This window comes from Biomphalaria glabrata, chromosome 5 (assembly GCF_947242115.1).
Source record: "Biomphalaria glabrata chromosome 5, xgBioGlab47.1, whole genome shotgun sequence".
In the NCBI taxonomy this organism is placed as follows: Eukaryota; Metazoa; Mollusca; class Gastropoda; family Planorbidae; genus Biomphalaria; species Biomphalaria glabrata.
In genome coordinates this window covers 47,880,449-47,903,072 of record NC_074715.1, presented here as the reverse complement: position 1 = coordinate 47,903,072, position 22,624 = coordinate 47,880,449, and the positions used below count along the sequence as shown (strand labels likewise).

The 22,624-nt window shown below is 38.2% G+C and overlaps 1 protein-coding gene across 2 annotated transcripts in view; it reads left to right on the top strand.

Moving 5' to 3' along the window:
• The first annotated feature begins 4,280 nt into the window (after nucleotides 1-4,280).
• Nucleotides 4,281-22,624, top strand: part of LOC106058759 (uncharacterized) — a 28,343-nt gene continuing 9,999 nt past the window's right edge. Inside the window, exon 1 of one of the 2 annotated variants that reach the window (XM_056030074.1) lies at nucleotides 4,281-4,524. The gene's annotated coding sequence lies outside the window, so the exon portion shown is untranslated. Of the gene's footprint in view, nucleotides 4,539-22,624 lie in introns of both variants that reach the window. The other variant, XM_056030075.1, reaches the window with a different exon arrangement.

Genomic DNA, 22,624 nt, shown 5'->3' with positions numbered 1-22,624 from the left:
ATCTGGCATCCATAACCATAAAATCCTACCCATCAGATGCCATATTCTGTTATACCGATGGGTCGGTAATGAGGGACCCCGATAGATCGGGGTATGGGGCCCTTATTGTCTACCCCGACCGGACTGAATCAGATAGGCTCTCTGGTCCATACGGCTACGCTGCATGCTCAATGGATGCCGAACTTACAGGGATAACTAGGGCGTTCGAGGCCATTAGGGCCCGAATGCTCCAACGCGAGACTAGCGCCACTACGGTGGTGTTGGTCACTGACTCTCGCTCCAGTCTCCTAGTTATGGGTGGCGGCGGGGGAGGGTCGCCCGTAATAGAAGAGGCAATCGGCGCCGCAGATAACATCCGCCGAGCTATTGGAGCTGTCGTTTATATGCAGTGGGCGCCTTCACATTGCGGCGTGAGGGGCAATGAAACGGCAGACGCCCTCGCAAGGGAGGGTGCAATGGCAGCCACACACCTCGAAGCACCAAGCACGTACTTACAAGCAACGGCACAAATCCGAGCACTCATTCATGAGAAGTGGTTAAAGTCCTGGGAGGAATCCGACAGAGCACGTGGTGTCTGGCAGCGCATGCGTCACCCAGATCGCGACGATCCATGGTGGCGACTGAGGAGGTCAAAGCAGTCAATAGTTGCGCAGTGCAGGACGGAACACTGTCCTATTGGGGCATACTTTGCCCGGTTCCGCACTAACTTTGACTCCCGATGCCGTCACTGTGGAGAGAGCGTCGAAACAGTGTCGCATGTCTTGTACGAGTGTCCCCAGCTCCGCGAGCTAAGGGGGGACTTGCCTGTGCAGTCACTCGACTTGTATGGTAGCTATGAGGCACTACGCCGGACGGCTAAGTTTCTTGCCAGAGCACTACGGGAGGACTAGACCTTCCTGCTCTGATTTTTCAATAGGAGTTCATCTCAGGTGGAGACTTGGATTTTTAATTTTGGGATCTTCGGGCGCCTCTGAGTCCACCCAGCTCTAATGGGTACTTGACATTAGTTAGGGAAAAGTAAAGGCGGTTGGTCGTTGCGCTGGCCACATGACGCCCTTGTTAACCGTAGGCCACAGAAACAGATGACCTTTACATCATCTGCCCTACCACAAGGTCTGAAAGGGGAACTTTACTTTACAATCTCAATCCATAGCGTATGGTGTTGAGGACTGTCGTCTTCTTGAACCCGGATTCAAACCCTGACCGCCGCCATCCTCTTCGTCCACGGGGGGTTTGGGTTCAAATGTAGTAATCTTCAATTCTGAAGGAACATTCGAAAATAAACAAACAAATCCGTACATCTTTAAGAAATAAAATCTTCAAGTTATCGAAAGAAAAAAAGTTTTAATATCCAAAAGCACAGCATCACCAAAGTACCCGTCTTGTTTGACTCCAGAAAACCAGTTAACCCTCTCCGCTCACAAACCGTCTTAGTCATATACACAACTTTAAACATTAAGTTACAATTTGATTTATACTTTTCACATTCACACCTGGGAATATATAAACAATAGATTTTAACTCATTCATATTTAAAAGCTGAATAAAAAAAAATCCACAAAAATTTCAGTCATTAGTAATAGAACAAAATATTAAAAACATTAAATCACTTGTAGTGTAGTTAAATATCTCTCTTTCGGTTTGGAGTCTGACTAGAACAGGTTATTAGAAACTTGAGGTAGTTAAATAATTCTCTTTCTGGCTCAGAGTCTCACTAGAACAGACTATTAGACACTTGTAGTGTAGTTAAGTATCTTTCTATGTGGCTTGCTCTCTCTCTTTCTCTCCTCATAGTCTCTCTAAAAGGAGAACCTTTTTTTTTCCACTCTTTTTTCTCTCTTCCTTTTTTTTTTTTTCATAAACCCACATCACTTTCTGTTTCTCTTTTGTTCTCTTCCATGGCTGGCCTAGCTCTTCTTTCTTTGATGATTAAAATAATTGGGAGGTTGAAAAATTTCTATTCAAGTCAATTACGTTTTTACGTCTGCTATTAGTTTCTCATTCTACTACAACGATGCTGTGTTGCTATCAAACCCCCCCCCCCCCCAACTTTTGCTCTCAATATATAGTGAAGTTAAGTCTCGGTGACTATTTCCATAAGAGTGGCATTTAAAAAATAATTTGTTTATTTCGGTGATTTCTTTGTCGGAAATGTTAAAGGCCCCAAACCGGAAATCGTCGAGCACTACTATCATACAACCTCTACTGGCTATCAGGGATAGATGCTGCATGGTCGAGTGATCTTTGGATTGTTGTCAGATGGTCCCGAGGTCGAGCCTTGCCATAATCTTCAAATACAAAAACAAAATTTAATAAAATACTCTGAGAGACACAAAGATAAAGGCACATTCCTCGTCCCATATGCTAGGACAAATTAGTACAAATACTCCTTCTTCCCTAGTGCTATTAGAGCATGGAATGGGTTGCCTGAGCCAGCCAGGAAAACCAGTGACTTGGCAGAATTTAAGTCATAGGTTAATATGCATGACTGAATGCATGACGCGTAGGACGTAATCATCTTCTTTTTTGAAGTAACGTCTGCATTATATAATGTAAGATAAGAAGATTCCCCGCCTCTCTACATCTTCACTTCTACAGAATGATGGGGGATGGAGTTGGAGAGTAAAAACAAGAGCCCCTCCTACGATTCCATCCTCTCCATTGTCGTTGTCATCACCTGCAAGTCCCGGGCAACGCTTCTAAATCTCAACGTAGCGCCCGGGGTGGAAATGGTCGTTAGAAAAGATTCGGCTAATAGGAAAGCTAAACAGACCGTGTTCATTGCATTAGTGGCTCGATGCGAGATAGTCCCAACAACCATGTCAAAATCCATACCGCCGTTGTGGACACCCGCAAGGCTGTACAGAAAAGGAATATGAGGAATTCCCCCGATGTGCTCGCCCTCGCCTCTAACTAGAGCGTCTTGGGATACAAGCCACTAATGACAGAACAAGGGTTCAGAACGATGGAGGGAAGCTTTCATGGGCTTACAGTTTCGTCTTCAACTAAACTCTTTGGACAATTACAGAGGACCTGCAAGTTCTAAATGGTTTGCACATTTTAAAACATTCCGGCGGACCTAAATGGCAATTGGTTCCCTAGTGTTTGATATGGCTAAAAAAAACGCTCCTGCTGCCACGCTTTTTGTCTCAGGTTATGACTGATGGTTCAAATTTGCGATGAAAACGTTGTTAGATGTAATTTTAGAAGACATATTTACTAATTAAAACTAAATTGTCACTTATAATAACAGTGTGAGATGCCTTGTGTTACAGTTGAAAAAGGAAAAAGCGTGTACGTCAGTTATTATTGTTCAATCTCTGTCACATAATCTAATAGCAAAGTATTTTTAACAATAACTTCTCCCTCTTTTCTTTTCTGTTGAGTCTCCACCCAATGTCAATGTTCTTTGCGTACTTTTTTTTTTTAATCAGCGGTTCTAAAATATATTTAAATAAAAAAAAAACTAATTCTTTCTTTTTTTTTTTTTTGGACCAAAGTAGATATAAAATTAGAATAAGGAAACTGTTTGTGTTTGTGTGTTTGTGCGCGCGCGAGCGCTGATGTCGTTAATGTAATTAAAAAAAGACAGTTAAATCTATTATTTTTTATTATTTTTTTTTTGGTAACAAAAAATGATTTTAAAAAATGGAAGGAAAAAATGCTAGCAGCAATGGAGAGCAGAAATAAAAATGACATCTGATTCAGTCAAGGCGTCAGATAAAATTGAACAAATCTTTGTCTTGCTCGAAATCTTATGAAACGTAGCCTACAACCTAACTTCTGGACACAAGATTCGTATCGATTCGTTATTTTTTTAGATCTGAAATGTTAAGCTTATTTTTTATTATTTACTTAATTACAAGATCGGACTTTAGAATATGGAGTTGAAGCCTACATTCTTAATTTTGTTTTTAAATATTGTTTTACTGTGTTGTTTATGAAATTGAATTTTTAAAAATCTCTATATTAATCAATTAATGTACTTATATTTTTATTGGTATTATTATTATTTAACTGCTTGCCGTCCATAGTTTAAAATGCATGTTCTCGAAGCATGTTTACACTATGAGAATACCCGGCTGGCAATTTAATAGACATCGCTATTATAAAACGGTACATACTAAGGAGGTGGGAGTTAAAGGGCGCGAAACTATTTTCCATTATCGACCGATATATTCGGTGTTCCGCACCGCTGATTTAGCTGAAATATGGGCGTCGAGCGATACCAGACGACAAGATATTGAAGAGAGTAGCCGTTCTTGATCTTGTAACACACACGTAATATAGCAGAGCAAGGATCCAGTGCAACACAAGCAGACGACTGTTCACATTGTGGATTGGATTCAAAGACTTTCTCGCCCATGTTACATCTCAACTCCCTGAACATCTCCCACTTTCTTGATTGAGATTTATGTTTATAGATTTCCATTCGTTAGTGGTGTTACCTGCCTAACAGAGACTGTGTCAAACCTGATAGAAATCTTGTGGAGTTTTATTGGATTATATTTTGTTCATTTGACGGTAAAGTAAAAAATGTAACCTTTAACCTTTTTTTAAATTTCAACTTAATTTATGTAGACTTTGACTTATAGATCTTAGATCTAGATTTAGACTTACTTTTTAAATTAAATAGAACGCACACCTAGGTTAGACATTTTGACTAATTGTTATTTGGTTTATTATTTGTAAGATCTAATTTGATCTGCCAATGGGATAGACTGATAAGAGACCATATTCATATTTGAATGATATTAAATATTAACTTTTTTTAGGAACTACTCTACATTCTAAATACAAATATAGTCTCATCTAGATATTACAAGTAAAAAAATAACATATTTGATCATATTTAGATCTAGAAGCAGATCTAATCTAGAAACGATAACTTTTTAATGACTTCCAATACTTAAAAATCTATAGATCTATATAGATATAGATCTAGATCTAGATCTAGGCTACATGAGTCTAGTCTATTGCTTTCACTTTCAACGCGGCTTCACTATATTATTATGTGTAGTGTTGTTAAGTTTTGAGAAATTTACACATATGCAAGTTTATTGTTTTATTTTTTAACTTTATTTTTCTTCTCCCCTATTAACAATAAAACTAAATAGACTATAAATACAAGAGCAGAGGCGAAAAAAAATATTACATAAATTAAGATCTATTCAAGACCTCATCGACTTTGCATTATTGATACAAAATATGTGGGTCAGTGCCAGAGCTGTGTCTGCAGTCACGTGAATTTCTGCATTCTTTCTTAATCTTCAGACCCCAAAACATTCGTTTTATTATTCTCTGCATTGATCTTGACACTAAATCTAACCTAATTCTATTGTGTGGTACACGTAGTCAGTGACATGTTTATGGTACATAAAACTATGCTGGGTTTTGTTCACTAAACAACAGTCGGTCTAGATCTAGTTGTCCTCTTCTAGTGTTAAGAAATTTACGAAATAAGACTTGAAAACATTAGTGGCTCGCAGGGACAAGTCGTGCTGTGGATTGTGGATTGTCCAAAAAAATATGTAATTACGGTAAGATTTGAGTCGAAGAATCTTGAAACTCTAGGCCAAAGGAAGCTCCCCTCCGCCAGCTTATTTCAACAATTGTTTTATTTGAAAGGGATGCAGGCAGATGCACATTTGTTGTACCTGTGTTTTCAGGAGCTCAAATCCCAAGACTCTCGAAGCCGAGCACCCCAGAAAAACTGTCAGACGCTTTAGTACTGCAACAAATGATGACTAGATATCTTATCTTATATAATACAGACGTTACTTCAAAAAAGAAGATGATTACGTCTTACGCGTCATGCATTTAGTCATGCATATTAACCAATGACTTAAATTCTGCCAAGTCACTGGCTTTCCTGGCTAGCTCAGGCAACCCATTCCATGCTCTAATAGCTCTAGGGAAGAAGGAGTATTTGTACAAATTTGTCCTAGCATATGGGACGAGGAATGTGCCTTTATCTTTGTGTCTTTCAGAGTATTTTACATGTAACACATAACAGCAGCACTAAATACAATATGGTGATACATAGGCAAGCTCCTACAAGGACGTCCGAGTCAGTATAGTTCTCTTCTTGCCAAGTTTGTTAATGCATCATTGCGTATTCTCTTGACATGTAGATCTAGGAACACTTGCATTGTACAAGAAAAAGCTGACATTGGCTGTAACCAAGACCTTCATTTGAATATTAGATCAATGTTACACATATTTAAAAAAAACGGTTTTACCTAATCTGTATTTACCGAAACGCTTGATTTCTAGGTTGAGCTAGGCCGAAACACCTTCATAGCTAATACCGTCCCTCGGTAATGAGTAGGTCTCAAAATGTCTTTAAATTGTCTGTAAGCACTAAATACCTTCACCTATCCCTTAGTCTGCTGGACCGTTGGGGCACCACTCAAGTTCCTTTGGTCGTCTTTCTCCATTCCTGTCTTTTTCCTTTGATAGAATCTCTTTTAAAGGCTGGCATTCTTTTAAGTTGTCTTCCCATCGCTTTTCTGTCTGTCTCTTCTTTTTCCTGGTACTGTTCCATGAAATTGTATTAAATCTTAAACATTTTGTAGGTACATGAGCGCAATTTATTTTGTCATCAATGTCCCGACATCTACAAGTCAATTCAATGTCTGTGACTAAGTCAACTACGCTTTAAACAAAATATTATTTTTTTTTGCATTCGTCAAGCAAGGAAAAAAAAGGTTAGTAAAAGGGGCTGTTCCATAGACTAGTTCCTAAAACTGGCCTGTCTGGATTCACATTGTAAAGAAGTAAAAGCAGAGACGGGGGTGGAGAAGGTGGAATGAACACACACTGAATGTAGGTTGCCTGTCAAAAGATTTCTATCACAGTTCGTAAAAAAAAAAAATCTTGTTGTGTAAACACCGATTTGTTAGAAAAAGAGATGTGGATCTAGCCGTGATGTCAATGTTTGAATTCAGAAATCACGTCAGTTTTGGCTTGATTTAGTATCCTGTTTAAATGTTGCTGACAAAACTTTGGTACATGGATGTTTTTGTTATGCTTTAAAAAAAAAAGTTTTAAAATGCTCGTATAGAAAGTACGAATGGATTCCAGGAGTGTTGTGTTAGTGAAGGCGGACTTAGTGAATCAAGTTCAATGGGTGAAAGTACTGTGGCAGTACTGTAGATATTGACCGCATGATGACCACTTTATAATTAGTCTTAGACTCAACTTTGAGGACAATTACGAAGAAGAAGACTAGCTGGATAGCTAGTACACGTTTTAACCCTTAAAACGCGTGTGGTAGTTTAGCCTCTAAACATCAGAATTGTAATTCCATTTTGTATGCACTCATTGTAAAACAGCTCAGCACTTTAAGGGTTAAGTTTATCAGGACTCGAACACATAACCTTCAGCTTATTTAGATTATCTCTCTATTATTCTTTTAGTAATTACATTTTAATAAAGTATTGTAACTTAACATGTACAGTAAAGTAATTATATACTGTAAAAAAAACGACACCTTTCCAGAAATCTCTAAATTATGTTGACTATTTTTTTATACCCTTACAACCACTTTTCACGATGTTAGTTTTATTTCTTCAGCCTCGTTTTCATGTTCAAGAAAAATGTTCATCTCATGTCATAAATCTGTTCTGCTTTTTTATGTGAACCATCTTGTGAAAAGACACTATCATGTGTCTGTCTGTCACGCTTACACATCGGAACTAAAAGCGCTATCTATCCGATTTGAAACAATCTTATGAAATACAGACGTTACTTCAAAAAGGAAGACGATTACGTCCTATGCGTGTTTCTAGGTCAATCTAGTCATGCATGTTAATCAATGACTTAAATTCTGCCAAGTCGTTGGTTTTTCTGGTTGACTCAAGTAACCCATTCCATGCTCTAATAGCACTAGGGAAGAAGGAGCATTTGTACAATTTGTCCTAGTTTATGGAATGAGGAATGTGCCTTTATCTTTGTCTTTCAGAGTATTTTATTAAATTTTGTATTTATAATTGCTACTTTACTTTTAAGTCTTCTATCCAGAAGGCTTTCTAAATCTAGTCATTTTACTAAAGGAGTTACTCTAGTCAAATGTGAATATTCGTTATGAATTTCACTGCTCTATTTTGTCTGTTCCAGTTTCTTTATATTTTCTTGAGTTGAGGGTTCTCAAACTTAAGATGCATATTCTATTATTGGCCTAACCAAGGTTAAATAACATTTTAGTTTTATGTTCTTATTTGATTTATAGAAATTTCTTTTTAAAAAACCCTAATACTTTGTTGGATTTTTAAATAGTTTCATCAATATTGGGATGCCAATGATAGTTTTTCATGTATTAATAACACCTAGGTATTTTATGTTTTTAGTCTGTGTTACTGGTTTACCATGAATAAGATAAGTGGTATTTATTTGTTGTGACTGCTACTGATGGTCTTTTAAAAGAGAGTCCTTTTGGTACAGTGAAAAAAAGGAAAAAAGATGATATGCATTTTTTTGTCGTACATTTTGTTTCTCTAAAAATCTAGATGTGTTCTTAAAAATTCCATTTATCTCACGTTTTCATCGTTATAGAAATAGACTCATAGATTTTTTAATGGTATTTTGGAAGCTTATTTTTCTAAATAACGTATCTATGTTTTATGCACATACATATAAACCATTTTAAATTCGAGAGGAAAAACGCAGTCTAAATTATTCGATTTCTTCTCTGTGCAATGTCTATTAAAACGTCAAAAATATTTTTAAGGTTGATGGAAGATATACTCAGTGATAATATTGGTCTTATTGATTATTTCAAGGTCACTGTTGCTATTTAGGTGTTAGTTTGTGTGAAATGTAATGTGTAAGTACCCCTGGAGGTTACATGTATTATAATATTCTTTTTTGAAGTAACGTCTGTATTATATAAGATAAGATGACGACTACCTTTGTCTCCTTATTTGTGCGTATACTTATGCTTTCTGGAACAGCTTTTTGTGTTAACTTTCAAATTTGTTGTCATAGTCGGAGGTGGTAGCCTTAAGAGCTAATTGTATATTGTCCCAAAGGACACACTGTAATTGATCTTATAACGAAAGTCATTAAAAATGTTTTAGAACCAAGGGCGTATCTGTTTGGACTAACCAATTCTTTTCCAACTATGATCAGTAACACTGTCCTTGTCAACCTCATGCCTGATGAATTCATTATTACAATGTATAGTCTTATTTTGTAATTATAACGCGCTATTTTATAAATTACTTGTGCATTATAAACTATGGTAAAAAAAAAATGCTGACTTTGTTTGTAGCCTACAATTCGAATCCAATATCAATAGTTTCACCAAGTCCACACTAGGTCACTATTGTTTAGATTTTCCTCATTATGTATTTAAATACTGGCCACACCAATGGGTAATCAATAGTGTACTACTAATGAAGTATTTATGTAGACTTTGTTTCAACCAGGACTCTCTTCGCTCCGCTTAACCCGCATAGTATTGATCTTTTATTTTAATTTTATTCCCATTCGATACAAATTGTTAGCTCTAGATTGTTTGAGATACTGGTAATTTGAAGAGAATGAGGGAAGCTTGAGGTTTAGATAGTTAGCGTTTTTTTTTTTGTGTTTTTTTTTTGTTTACTTTAGTTCAAATATTGTGTTGGGTAGTGTGCAAGTGAAATGAGTGCTAGATGTTATGGTCTAATTCTACGTTGACATCACAGTTAGAATTTAACATTTTAACGCAATCATTTGATAATCTTTTCTGTCTGACGTTTTTCAATTTTTTGTCTCTTTATCCCCTCCTCCTCGTTCTTTTCCCACCCTATTCTTCTTTTTCTCTTCTCGCTCTCTCTCTCTCTCCTTCCTCTCATACACATATAGGCACTCTTTCTCTGTATCCTCACTCATCTTTTCAACATATTTTCTTTCTATAGAAACACAATATTTCGACATCTTAATTGTTCAAATAACCAACGTAGATGTTTTGTGTCCGGTGACACGCACCTGTTGGCTACCTGGTCGTGTGGTATGCGCACCGGACTATCGTTCGGATGGTCTACAACTCTAGATGGTCAAAGGTTCGTACCCTCTGCTAACCCCTCGTCGTCCTGCTGGAGGTTTGGGCTTGGGTGAAATTATCTTTAAATCTGAAGGAACGTCCGAACCATGTCAAACATTTAACAATACATTTGACAATAAATATTGAGGTTACATTATAAATATGAATTAATATTAAATTGCATTAGATCTTTTTTTTTATACCAAGTCCTGTTTGGTCAATTACTGACGTGTGTGTGTGAGAGAGAGAGCCTATCCCTTCTGTTTCGTTCGTACCTCGTCTTTTCAGAGTTGGAGTGTTAAGATCTAGATTCTAGATCTATTTCTCATGGACAAACACACATTTGTTCTCTCGACTCCTACGTAAGTCATTGAGTTTCTAACCACGGCGAAACCTCGTCAAGAACGTGCGTCGAGACCTCAAGTAAAGTTCATGACGAGAAGTTGGCAACTCCCCCCCCCCCCTTCTTTGTCCCCTTTGTTTAATTACAGAACAGGATGGAGCCTTTTTTTAGGCCTTTGCTAAGACTAGCCCCCAATATTTGCTAACGTTAAGCCTTTAAGGGTCCTTTGCGGTCCTCTTGTTAACATTTCGGCTGTCACACGCGGGCCGCAATCTGCGAGAGGCTGGGATTGTCATTAGCGCCTTAGTTTTCGGTCAGACCATTAGCAACATAGTCTCCCGTGTCGAGAGGTGACCATGGCATGATGGGAAGCAACTGCTATAATGTGTGTGCGTGCACATACTTTGATGACGCAATTGCGTGTTTATATACAGTTCGTTTTTAAAGAGAGTAATTTTTCCTGAATCTACACGACAATGCCTTTTCCTTAATTAGAATGGACGTATATTCTCGGTGACAGAATGGTGCATATAGTATGTAAGTTATATCATTTTATTTTCTTAGTAACTTAGTGTATGTCAAATTGTTGGGAGTCCCATCCTAGGTGACGTGATATGCTAATAGTTCGCGAAGGCGGTCTTTTTTTTTTAATCGATATTATAAATAAACTAATCGACCCACGCATTAGCATACGCCGTTATTTTGCAGGGCCGGCCTTAGGCCCCTATGTGACCGCAGTGGGCCCCACACTTTCAAAGGACCCGCGCTAATTCTAGGTGTAAATTATTAAATTAAACCATTTTATAACAAAATATACGAAAAAGTCATGGAAATATCCGGAAATTATTAAAATCTTTTGAAAACTCAAAAAAAAAATAAAAAAATTGCAGAAATAAGAGAGTGATCTTTCCTTTACTTCTTCTTCTCGTCCAAACTCTTGAACGACGAAGAGAATCATATACATAGATGTCTGAGGATTATTCAAGTACAGAGGAAATTATTACATTCATTTCAATACGTCTTAGCTAATGCGATTCTGGAGTCTATCCTTCTGTTTTACGTCAGGACTGTTATATTTCTCTCACGTTCTTTTGACGTCTTTTGCGTGCACAAAACAGACCCGCTACCAGACGTCTAGCCGAACACAAAGATGGTCATTACAAGCATACTTGCTCTACTGCCTTGAATGTCTTTTACACTTAGGTATCGGCCCGCTCCAACCCATCAAAATTTAACTGTGAGTATTAATCTTTCTTTGACCCGCGCTCGTCTTACTAGAAGAATTTATCGTTACAGTACACACACACACATATATATATTTTTGTTCCCCTGGCAATAAAATCATTAAATAGAAACTTTGTCACATGTAAATTATGTGTGAAAGTCTGGTGTGAATGTACATTTTGTTTTTCTCTAGTTACAATGTTTTGTTTGATGTAATGCACAAATTGTAAGACACATTTCCTTACGGACAATAAAGATTATTATTATTATATATATATTTATATCGCGGGGGAGGAGGGCTCTTTGTGAAACTTTATTTTGGACAAACTTTCAATATCGAAACCTCTAGAAACAAAGTATCTGGGTTCAAGTCCTGGAGGAGCCGGGATTAGATTTTTTTACTTCGCCAACAGTGGAATTGAACGTTCTTCCTCTTGAAATGTTCTTCCTCTGTTCTTGGCAACACAAATATTTATTGGGTTATCTTTCTAATCGTGATCCAGACCATTTGAAAATGGATGTACCGTACATCCTTGATAATAAACATTTAAACACAGACAACAACAAACTATTTCAGAAACACTTTTATGTCATATAAACCCTAGACACACCTGATTGGGAGATCCTTGTCATACAGGAAGTCAGCACAGAAGCGGAAGTAGTTTTGCAGGCCAACAATAGCCCCAGTTGAGCAGGGGAAATGTTCGTTTAGATTTGGACCTCACATTTAACCTCGATACATAAAAGCCTTATTTCATAGGGGATGTTATTTGTAGGATGGGTGGGTGGGGTAAGGATTACACTAAACTAGCCAGAGTAACCAAATAGAAGACTTTGCTGTGCTGGAATGACGCATGAGTGACAAATATACCCAGAAAGCAACACACTACAAGAATATGATATATTGTCATTATATTCTGACGACGTTATACAAACATACAAAGTACCAACGATTTCACCAACATTCACCCCATCTAAAATTCCATTGAATACACACAACAAAAATATGCATATTACTTCTGACACCCATGTAAAGAAAACAGTATAATACAATTAACAAGACAAGTGTTTTGTGGGGGGAGACATTAGGAACACATAACGCAAGCGGTAGTGCACTGACGCGCTAGTGTGCAAATGTACATAAATATAATATGTTACAACCAGACTCTTTGGTCTGGCTCTTCTTTAACTTTAGTTGTAGCAAGGTCAGCTGCATTGTATTGTTTCATAGTTACGAGTTCCTGAATGCCCACACAGGTCCAGCAGGGTTACATATATGCATGTTTTTCATATTATCTATACAGGTATGATAAGTTTGTAGATTTTAAAGCAAGAAACGCTGGAGTCTTACGGAGGTCTTCCAACAATAGAGAAATTCTCTCCCTTCTTTACTTCATCATAGCAAGGGCTAAGACAGTCACTTCAGCCTCTCTGGGGATACACTCTTTGAGATTTTCAACAAGATACAAGAACGATAGTTCATCGTTTTTTATTGGGGAGGGATCTCAACCGCACGACCGCATACCGAGGGTTAATTACGTTGGACCCGTCGTCTTCTTGTTTTTCCAGTTTCCCAAAAGAATGTCCGTGGCGTCCAGGCTGTAACATCTGCAAGGGATGAACTGAAATCTGCGCTCTGGACGTTGACATTTCAAACAATGAGATATTTTTTTGAAAGGCGAAAAAAAAATAAATTGTTATTTCTCGGACGTTGTTGTTGAGGGATAAGGTTTTCATATGCCTAGCCGAAGATTTGGAGTTTGTTGGTCAATGCAGAGATTCTCAAACCTTTTTGACTCGGTGACCCCTTAATACAGTCTAAACCTTCCCACGAACCCTTAAATAAAAACTTCATAAACGCATAGTAAATCTATATAATACATAGATTATAGATGTTAAAAAAAAACATTACATTTTCTTTAGTGTTTATTGAGACAATTTTTTTTTCTATTTAAAATTTAAAAAATGAATGACTTTTATGAGGTTGATGAGATTTTGTGATTGTCCGACACAATGTTTGTAAGCAGCAACCGCAAATCTGAACGAGCACCAAATTTCCAGTCGGTTGATGAGGCTCATTACGACAATACATCCACTTTCCACCAAATAAGAAAACGCGTAAGCAGTCAACAACCTCTGTACCCACAATGCTGGCTACTACATTGGAATCTAATGGGCACCTGAAATTAGTTTGGGGGGGGGGGAAGTAAAGCGGTTGTACGCTGTACTGGCCACAAGGCACCCTTGTTAACCGTCAGTCAGAGAAACAAAAATCCTTTATACCATTTGTCCTCATTTTGAGCAGTTATTCGATATATTTGAACCCGAGACCACTCGTTTCGGAAGCCAAGTGCTTTACCATTCGGCCACCAAGCTTTGTTTATACAACCTGTTTCTAGTGTAATCGAAATGTGTCAATACAAACAATATTGTCATCTGTAGTTGCTGGCTATTGGAACTTCGTTTTTGTTTCAGAGATCTGAATACAAAAACAATAATCAATTGCAGGATTGGTTTACAAAAATGATTGTGCGTGTTTATGATGGTATTGTTATGGATGATTGTGCGTGTTTATGATGGTATTGTTATGGATGATTGTGCGTGTTTATGATGGTATTGTTATGGATCTGAGACACGGGAGCTATACAGCAAGCAACGAAGTCTTATTGAACGCTCTCACCAAAGATGTGTGCGCTCCCTAATAGATTAACGTATACCACCCCTTTTGATGAGCTGAAAGATGGTCGGCGTAACAGAGGTGCCCCAAGGAAACACTGTAAAGACCAGCTTAGGTGTCAACTTGGTTTAATTTAGAATAGAGCATCTGGCTGCAGGTGACTTTAGAACGAGATATCACTTACAAAGGTCGCGGGATACACTTTTTAGACTAAAAGAAAATACACTACCGAGGACAGAATTACGCGCGAAGGAGAATCTCAATCGACCTCCGGCGGACAATGGTTATGTCTGTGCAGGATGTAGCAAATTATGTAGGTCGCAGCCGGGGATATGCGTAACCACGTGAAAAGCTGCACTCCTCGTTCATCTTCGGACTCGAAGACAAACCTTATTATTATTTTTATTATTGTTTGTGGATATCTTTTCTAAATCATAACTGCAAGTAAAACAAGAAAGTAGCGCAAAAAGTCCATTATTTAAATGAAGAAACAGGAAGTGAAGAAGAACAGACGACATGCCTAGATGAAATGTAAACAAATGTATTTGAATACGGATAGAATATGGCATTACTGTATCGGTAATATTTTGTTCAGTTTTTTTTTTTTTTGTTTTCTGCTATTGCGTTACGTGTGTTAAATAAATAATGAATGTTGATTGGATAAATAAATCTCTAATTATAAATCACTCATCATAAATCAGTTATCTCTCATAAACACATGGCATCATATCGCCGTGCCAATTACCATATTTGTTCTAATTTGGGTACTAAACAATCACAGCAAACTTCTTCTGTCTAGCTACACTATCCCACTATAGGGCAGATAAATTCTAGCTACTCAACAATAGCTAAATATTATTGATCCGAATATTCAACATCAAATACATTTTAAGTACTCAAGTTAAATTTTACCTAAATTTTCAACAATGGCTAAGTTCTATCAAACTACACTAAATTCTACCTAAATTCTGATTAATTTCTAAATTCTGCCTATTTAACTACTCACTATTTAATAAATTCTACTCTTCGCGAGTGCGCTTCTCAAGAATTAGAACTAATGGCAGCTCTTAATATTGTTTTTTTTTATTATACAGCATGTCCCCCTCTCCCTATGTCATCACCTGTGTCCATCACCTGTGTCCATCACCTGTCCAAGTTTGTCCTGCTTTTTCCTGTCTCTCACTGTTTTCAATTCTATTTGCAGTTGTTTGGTGTGTGTGAGGGGGGGGGGAGGGGTCTCATAACACTGTGTTTGTTTTTTAGGGCAAATTTTCTTTTTCAAATCTTTTGTTGGTTTAATCTGTTTTCAAAGTGACAGTCAAGGACATTGGGGGCTGGGGGGGGGGGAGTAAATGGAATCGGCGTTTGCATGAATTTAGAAATTAATTGTGAAAAATTATCATAGAGCATAGAAATCATGGCCCCAACACATACACAGTCACACACACATACAGTCACACATACACAGTCACACACATATCAATGTCCTTTTGTTTCCCCGACATGTTTTTAAAGGTCAAATCACCGCCATTAATAGAATATTGTATCGATAATCGATTATATCTGTCATTAAGATATGAACAATACATTTGTAACTGAATGCTTTAATCAATGCACGTAGGCTAATGTTCGATGCAAATTATTACAAAGTCTCTGTATAACATTTTTTCTACCCATAAATTCAAAGTGAACATTACGATATCTTATCTGTAGCTGTAACTTGTTTTACAATTAGCTATTTTTCAGTGTCGTATAGTGTGGATGTAAGCAAGATGTGTCACCCTGATCTCCAGATACAGTTCTTCTTTTTTGAAGTAACGTCTGTATTATATGAGATAAGATAAGTTTGCGGAATCTTTTGAACGCGAGTATAAAAATATCTCTGAAAATACAGCAACAGAAAAATGGGAACACCTCAAGTCCACCATACAAAAGACTTCCCTGGAAATCTTTGGAAGAAAAATTACAAAACAAATGATTGGTTCGACTCTAAAGCAGTTATTTTAGCACCTGTCATCAGAGCAAAGAGAGATGCACTCGCTACTTACAAGGCAAAACCTACCCAACGCAACCTGCTAAGCCTGAAAGAAGCTAGAGCCAATGCACAGAGGACAGCAATGATCTGTGCCAATGAATACTGGGTAGAGCTCAGTGAGAGTATTCAGCTCGCAGCCCAAGTGGGCAACATAAGTGGGATGTACGAAGGAATCAAAAAGGCTCTCGGACCCTCCCAAAACAAGACAGCACCTCTGAAATCAACCACTGGGGAAATTATCACAGACAAGTGCCAACAAATGCACAGATGGGTTGAACATTACTCTGAGCCACAACAAGCTTAGGCTCTGACTCAGCCCATAAGGCCATCATACAATTACCCACAATGAACGAGTTAGATGAAACAGAGCTCAACAAAGCCATAGACAACATTGCTGCCCGCAAAGCACCCGGATGCGATGGTATCCCCCCAGATCTTCTAAAACAATGCAAAACTACTCTAATTCAACCTCTACACGAACTGCTTTGCAAATGTTGGCAAGAAGGTGCTGTGCCACAAGACCTGCGGGATGCTAAAATCATTACACTATATAAGAACAAAGGTGACAGAAGCGACTGCAACAATTACAGGGGAATCTCCCTCTTAAGTATAGTAGGCAAAGTCTTTGCTCGAGTGATACTTCCCAGGCTACAAAAACTCGCTGATCGGGTCTGTTTGTTTTGTTTGTTTGTTTTACATGTTTCGGATGTTCCTTCAGAGTTGAAGATAATTACTTCCTAGTCCAAACCTCCCGCAGGACGATGGGGGATGGGAGCGGGCAGGGTTTGAACCCTCGACCATCGATAAATCTGAACGACAGTCCAGCGCGCAAACCGCACTACCAGGCAGCCATCCATCTATCCAGAATCACAATGCGGCTTTCGCTTAGGGAGATCCACGATTGACATGATTTTCTCCATCCGCCAACTCCAAGAAAAGTGCAGAGAACAAAGGATGCCTTTGTACATTGCGTTTATTGACTTGACAAAGGCCTTCGATCTAGTTAGCAGAGATGGCCTCTTTAAAATTTTACAGATAATAGGCTGTCCACCCAAGCTACTAAATGTAATCATATCTTTCCACCAAAATATGATGGGTACAGTGCAATTCAACGGTGCCAGCTCTGAAAGTTACAGTATAAACAGTGGAGTTAAACAAGGATGTGTCCTGGCCCCAACCCTCTTTAGAATACTATTTTCACTGCTAATCCACAACGCGTTTGACAAATCCACTGAAGGCATCTATCTCCATTCCAGATTTGATGGCAAACTCCTAAATATTGCCAGACTGAGGGCCAAAACTAAAATCAGAGCCACCCTCGTAAGATGACGATGACGCAGCGGTAGTGGCACACACGCAAGAGGAACTTCAGTCACTAATGTCCCGCTTCTCTCAGGCCTGTAAAGAATATGGCTTGACTATTAGCACGAAGAAAACAAATGTTATGGGACCACCTGCTACAGCACCACCCTCCATCCTCATAGACGATAACAAGCTGGACGCCGTAAACGAATTATGCTATTTGGGATCCACAATTAAAGATGACCTGTCTCTAGAAGAGGAGATAAAAAAACGCATAGGGAAGGCTGCCTCGACCTTCGCTAGACTCAGGCCAAGAGTTTGGGAAAACCATAAGCTAACTACGGTGACCAAAATGGAAGTCTACAAGCCATGCGTTATGAGTACACTGCTGTATGGCAGTGAATCATGGACCACTCCATTTGAGATGTCTCCGTAGGATCTTGAAAGCCACATAGAAAGAAAAAGTGTGCAATACTGAGATCCTTGCGCGATCAGGTATTCCCAGCATCTTTACAGCCCCCAGACAACGCCGTTTGCGCTGGCTTGGACATGTTCGCCGGATGGAGGACAATCGCATACCGAAAGTAATCCTCTACGACAACTCGCGACTGGCACAAGAAAAACTGGTCGCCCCTACCTCCGTTAAATAGATGTAATAAAACGTGACTTCAAATCAGTGAACTTCAATACTGACAATTGGGAAGACATAGCTTTAGACCGCACCAGATGGAGAGAGACAGTGACCAAGAAAGCTATAGACAGTGAAAGTACATGGGTCTCAGCTCAGGAAGCAAAACGTACCATCTGAAAAATGGCCAGAACCTCTACCATCGAAGCAAAAGCCACCTTAACTTGCGCTATCTGTGGACGGGAGTGTCTCTCCAAAATAGGGCTCCACAGCCACATGAGGAAGTGTGCTCTGAGATGAACCATAGTCGTTCTACGACTGAAGGAGGCCAATGGAAGTATTTTGAATATCTCTTTTTATCAACTTACCTACAGCCCGTCGCCCCTTTTCGAGTCTGGGCCGCCAACAAAATCTCTCCATACTCCTCTGTCCCGGGTCGCCAACAATAGCTCTCCATTGTCCCATATCCTGGGCCATTCTTTTCCATCTTGTTCCTGGTTGAACCAGACTTTAAAGTCTCTAGTTCCCGTCGTCAGGTGCTTCTAACGTAGAGCCCTCTCTCTTGTCTTTTGGGTTCCACTTCAACGCCTGCCTTGTGATGCTAGTTGGTGCTTTGCGTAGAGTGTGCCCCAATCCAGCCCCCACCTTCTCTTTCTGGTTTCTTCTTCTAGATTAGTTTGGTTTATCACTGTTGCTGATGACGTCTGGCCAACGGATGTGAAGGATTCTTCATAGGCAGCTGTTAATGAAAATGTTTGCACTTTCCCAATGGCGGTTTTTGATTTTCTCCAGGTCTCGGCTACATATCTCGAGATGTCTTACAAAGAGTTAGTTTGACTAATTCAAAGGAAATTTTGATAAAAGGGGAACTAATCGAACAGTTTCATCTATTGCAAAACACACACACACATGATTTATTTACACACGTAAAGCCTGCTGGATCTGTGCCTTTTTGGTCTATTGAAACCGTGCAATTTTGTTTTCAAAAACCTGTTTTAAGACCATGATATTTGGTTGAAGATTTTTCTCTTCCTTGTGACTCGTATTTTGCAATGCTAAAGAAATTTAGAGTGTGAAGATAAGTCTTAAACAAATTAGTTTTCCTTTTTTTTTTTATTGACAAACTACAGACTCGCTACAAAAGTAGCTAGAACTATTTAGCCTACATATAAGCTCTAGTTATATTGTATAAATTAAATGTAATCTCAACATTATACAAGTTTTTTAAATTTACTTTTTTAAGTTATATAAAATTTCTGATGGCTGTAAAGGGAGTGTGATCCACGTCTTGGCTAGTCGAACCAAATGTGTACCTTAGGAGTAATTAGGATGCACCGCTTCGGTAACGACCTTGGACAAAACTTATCATCGATGTAGAGCCCCAGATAAAGGTGTCAGTCGCTATAATTAGTAATAAGTCACTGCTAACTGTATATTCAGGTCAGCTACTCTGATAAAAACAGTTTTTGAAATTATTGGATTAGAATCGATTTATATGAAGGTTTTTATAATTCGAGAGTGATCCGTTCACAGGAACATGTTTAAAACATTCTCTCTCTCTCTCTCTCATTCCGTCTCTCTGTCTCTTTCTCTCGCTCTTTCAGTCTTTCTCTTTTCCCTTCCTAATTCTCCCTCTCTCTTTTTCTCTCTCCCTATGCTTCTCTTTCACTCTCTGTCTCTCTGTCCGTTTCTCTGTCTCTTTCATTCTCTCTGTCAATCTCATTCTGTCTTTCTCTTTCTCTCACACACACACACCCTAACACACATATTCACACACAATCTCTTACGCATACAATCTCTCGAACACACGCTCACACACACTCATATTCACACACACTTTCTCACACAAACACTCTCTCTCTTACACACACTCACACACACACTCTCTTTCTCTTCCTTTTTCTTTCTGTCTCTCTCGCCCTCCAGCCTGTTCCCTCCCCTTTTTTTTTCCACTCGCCAAGGGACTTAACCTTTTGTTATTGATTGTATCATGCTTGCAGACCAAAAAAAACTGAAATGTTTATTGATCTCTTTGTGCCCTCCACCATTGAACTGATTGGTTTTTATATGTTATTGATGAGTTTCAAATAGTTTCTGATAACAAGTCATTCTATAATAACCAGCGCCATTGATTAGGTGATTTGTTGTAACACGCTAGCCATTGTCCTGAGTACTGTGCTTTCTTATTTTATTTGGTCTTGAACTTTTGGAGTGTGGCCAGGGACTATCTGACTATGTCTTCAGATCTAGAATTACCTGGACTATTTGACTATGTCTTCAGATCTAGAATTACCTGGACTATTTGACTATGTCTTCAGATCTAGAATTACCTGGACTATTTGACTGTGTCTTCAGATCTAGAATTACCTGGACTATTTGACTGTGTCTTCAGATCTAGAATTACCTGGACTATTTGACTATGTCTTCAGATCTAGAATTACCTGGACTATCTGACTATGTCTTCAGATCTAGAATTACCTGGACTATTTGACTGTGTCTTCAGATCTAGAATTACATGGACTATTTGACTATGTCTTCAGATCTAGAATTACCTGGACTATCTGACTATGTCTTCAGATCTAGAATTACCTGGACTGTTTGACTGTGTCTTCAGATCTAGAATTACCTGGACTATTGGACTATGTCTTCAGATCTAGAATCATTTCGATCTCCAATTCTGATGTTCAAACCAAGTTGTAGACCCATACAGCACGAACTCGTACAATGAAGTATTTTAAAATCATTTATCAACATTGGGGGGTAACTTGTCAGATCACAAAGTAGAGTCAATGCTAATCAGACTGTCTATAGACTCTAGGCCTACCTCTATTCACTTCATAGGAACTTAACCTTTAAGTTTTGTTTTGTAGGAAAACAAATTATCTTTTCATCGTTTTGAGTTACATTCCTTTATGTTATTTTTAGTAACCATCAAATAGTTCAATAGAAACACACATACAATTACTTTTTTAATGTTATGTCTATTTCTATTGTAATCAGGAAATAAAAAAGGTCTGACTTTTTTTCTTAGGTTTCTAGCACTAGTGTCTTGAATACAGAACAATACATGCTGGAGACGGGTTATTTCATACCCTTTCAATACATTTGTATAACCTTTATATCCAAACAATAACCACTTATTTTCATATTATATCATAGACTGTTTATATTACTAGACCAAAATTCGATATAGTCGTCAAATGTCTATATTTAGCTACAGGTTATCTCCAGTTCATCTAATGACGTCAGGGATACCGCACAATGAATGACCTAGATAGAGATTTCAATTCTGGTCGTTAGCAAGTTTGTGACATGCAGACGACACTCTGGAATTGTTTTCCTCTGGAAGTCCGTGCCTCTAATGATGTGGTCCTGGAAATATAGAACACTGCAATGATGTTTACTTTGCTCTCAGTATACTAGATCTACTTTTCAGGAAAACAAAAAAAAAGCTGGCCAATTTGGAAAGTGTATATTAAATTTTGTTAATAAGGACATTCTCAATTTCGCATCCGTCTGTCTTAGAGCAATTTATTATTTTCTTTTGAACATGTCTCGTATTCTTTCATTCTAAAACGGTAACGGAAATAAAATTCTAGATCTAACCCCTGTGTGACCGGGCGATAGCTGGCGTGTAGATCTGCAAACCATCACTGAAAGAACTGAAATGAAAACGCTCTAAGCCAAGCAGAAAGCGATAGATGATCTTTCATGAAAAGTCCTCCATGTAGCAGTTACCTCCGCCTTGTCTGCTTAAAAAATAATTTAAGGGATTGGGGGGGGGGGGGAGGGGGGGACCTGGTTTGTATGTGATGAAGTCAAGTGTAAAAGACACGGATTAATGCTGACAGAATTCGTACATGTTGATTAGGTAGCAATGCTACACACACACACTCGCGCGCGCACGCACACACTTTTCATAAAGGTATATTTCAGCACGTCGTTCTAGCTTATAACTAGTACATCTGATCTAATCAAACCATTCTGAAAGTTATTTGAAAGTTATTTATCTAAAAAAATACTAGAACAATTTACAATCTCGATATGAGGATTATCGATTCTTTTCTAGGGCGGAAATGTAGACATATTTACTGCTGCAAGGGGGAAAAACTAAAAAAAAAAATGAAATCCCTGTTGGAAGAATTTAATAAGCAAAAGAAAAAAAAAAAGAATACTTTTTAAAACCAAAGCGTATCTAAGGGGAAAAAAATCTAAGTACTGCTATTTATCTGAAAATTACAGTGTTTAGCTCTGCTTCTGTTATATAAAGCAAAATTAATTAGTACTAAATGATTAATTAATTGGTTAATTTTTCGATTGATTCGAGTATTAAGAATAATTAAGCAAAATTTCATCTTGGTCCGAGAATGGGAAGTGGGAGAAAAAAA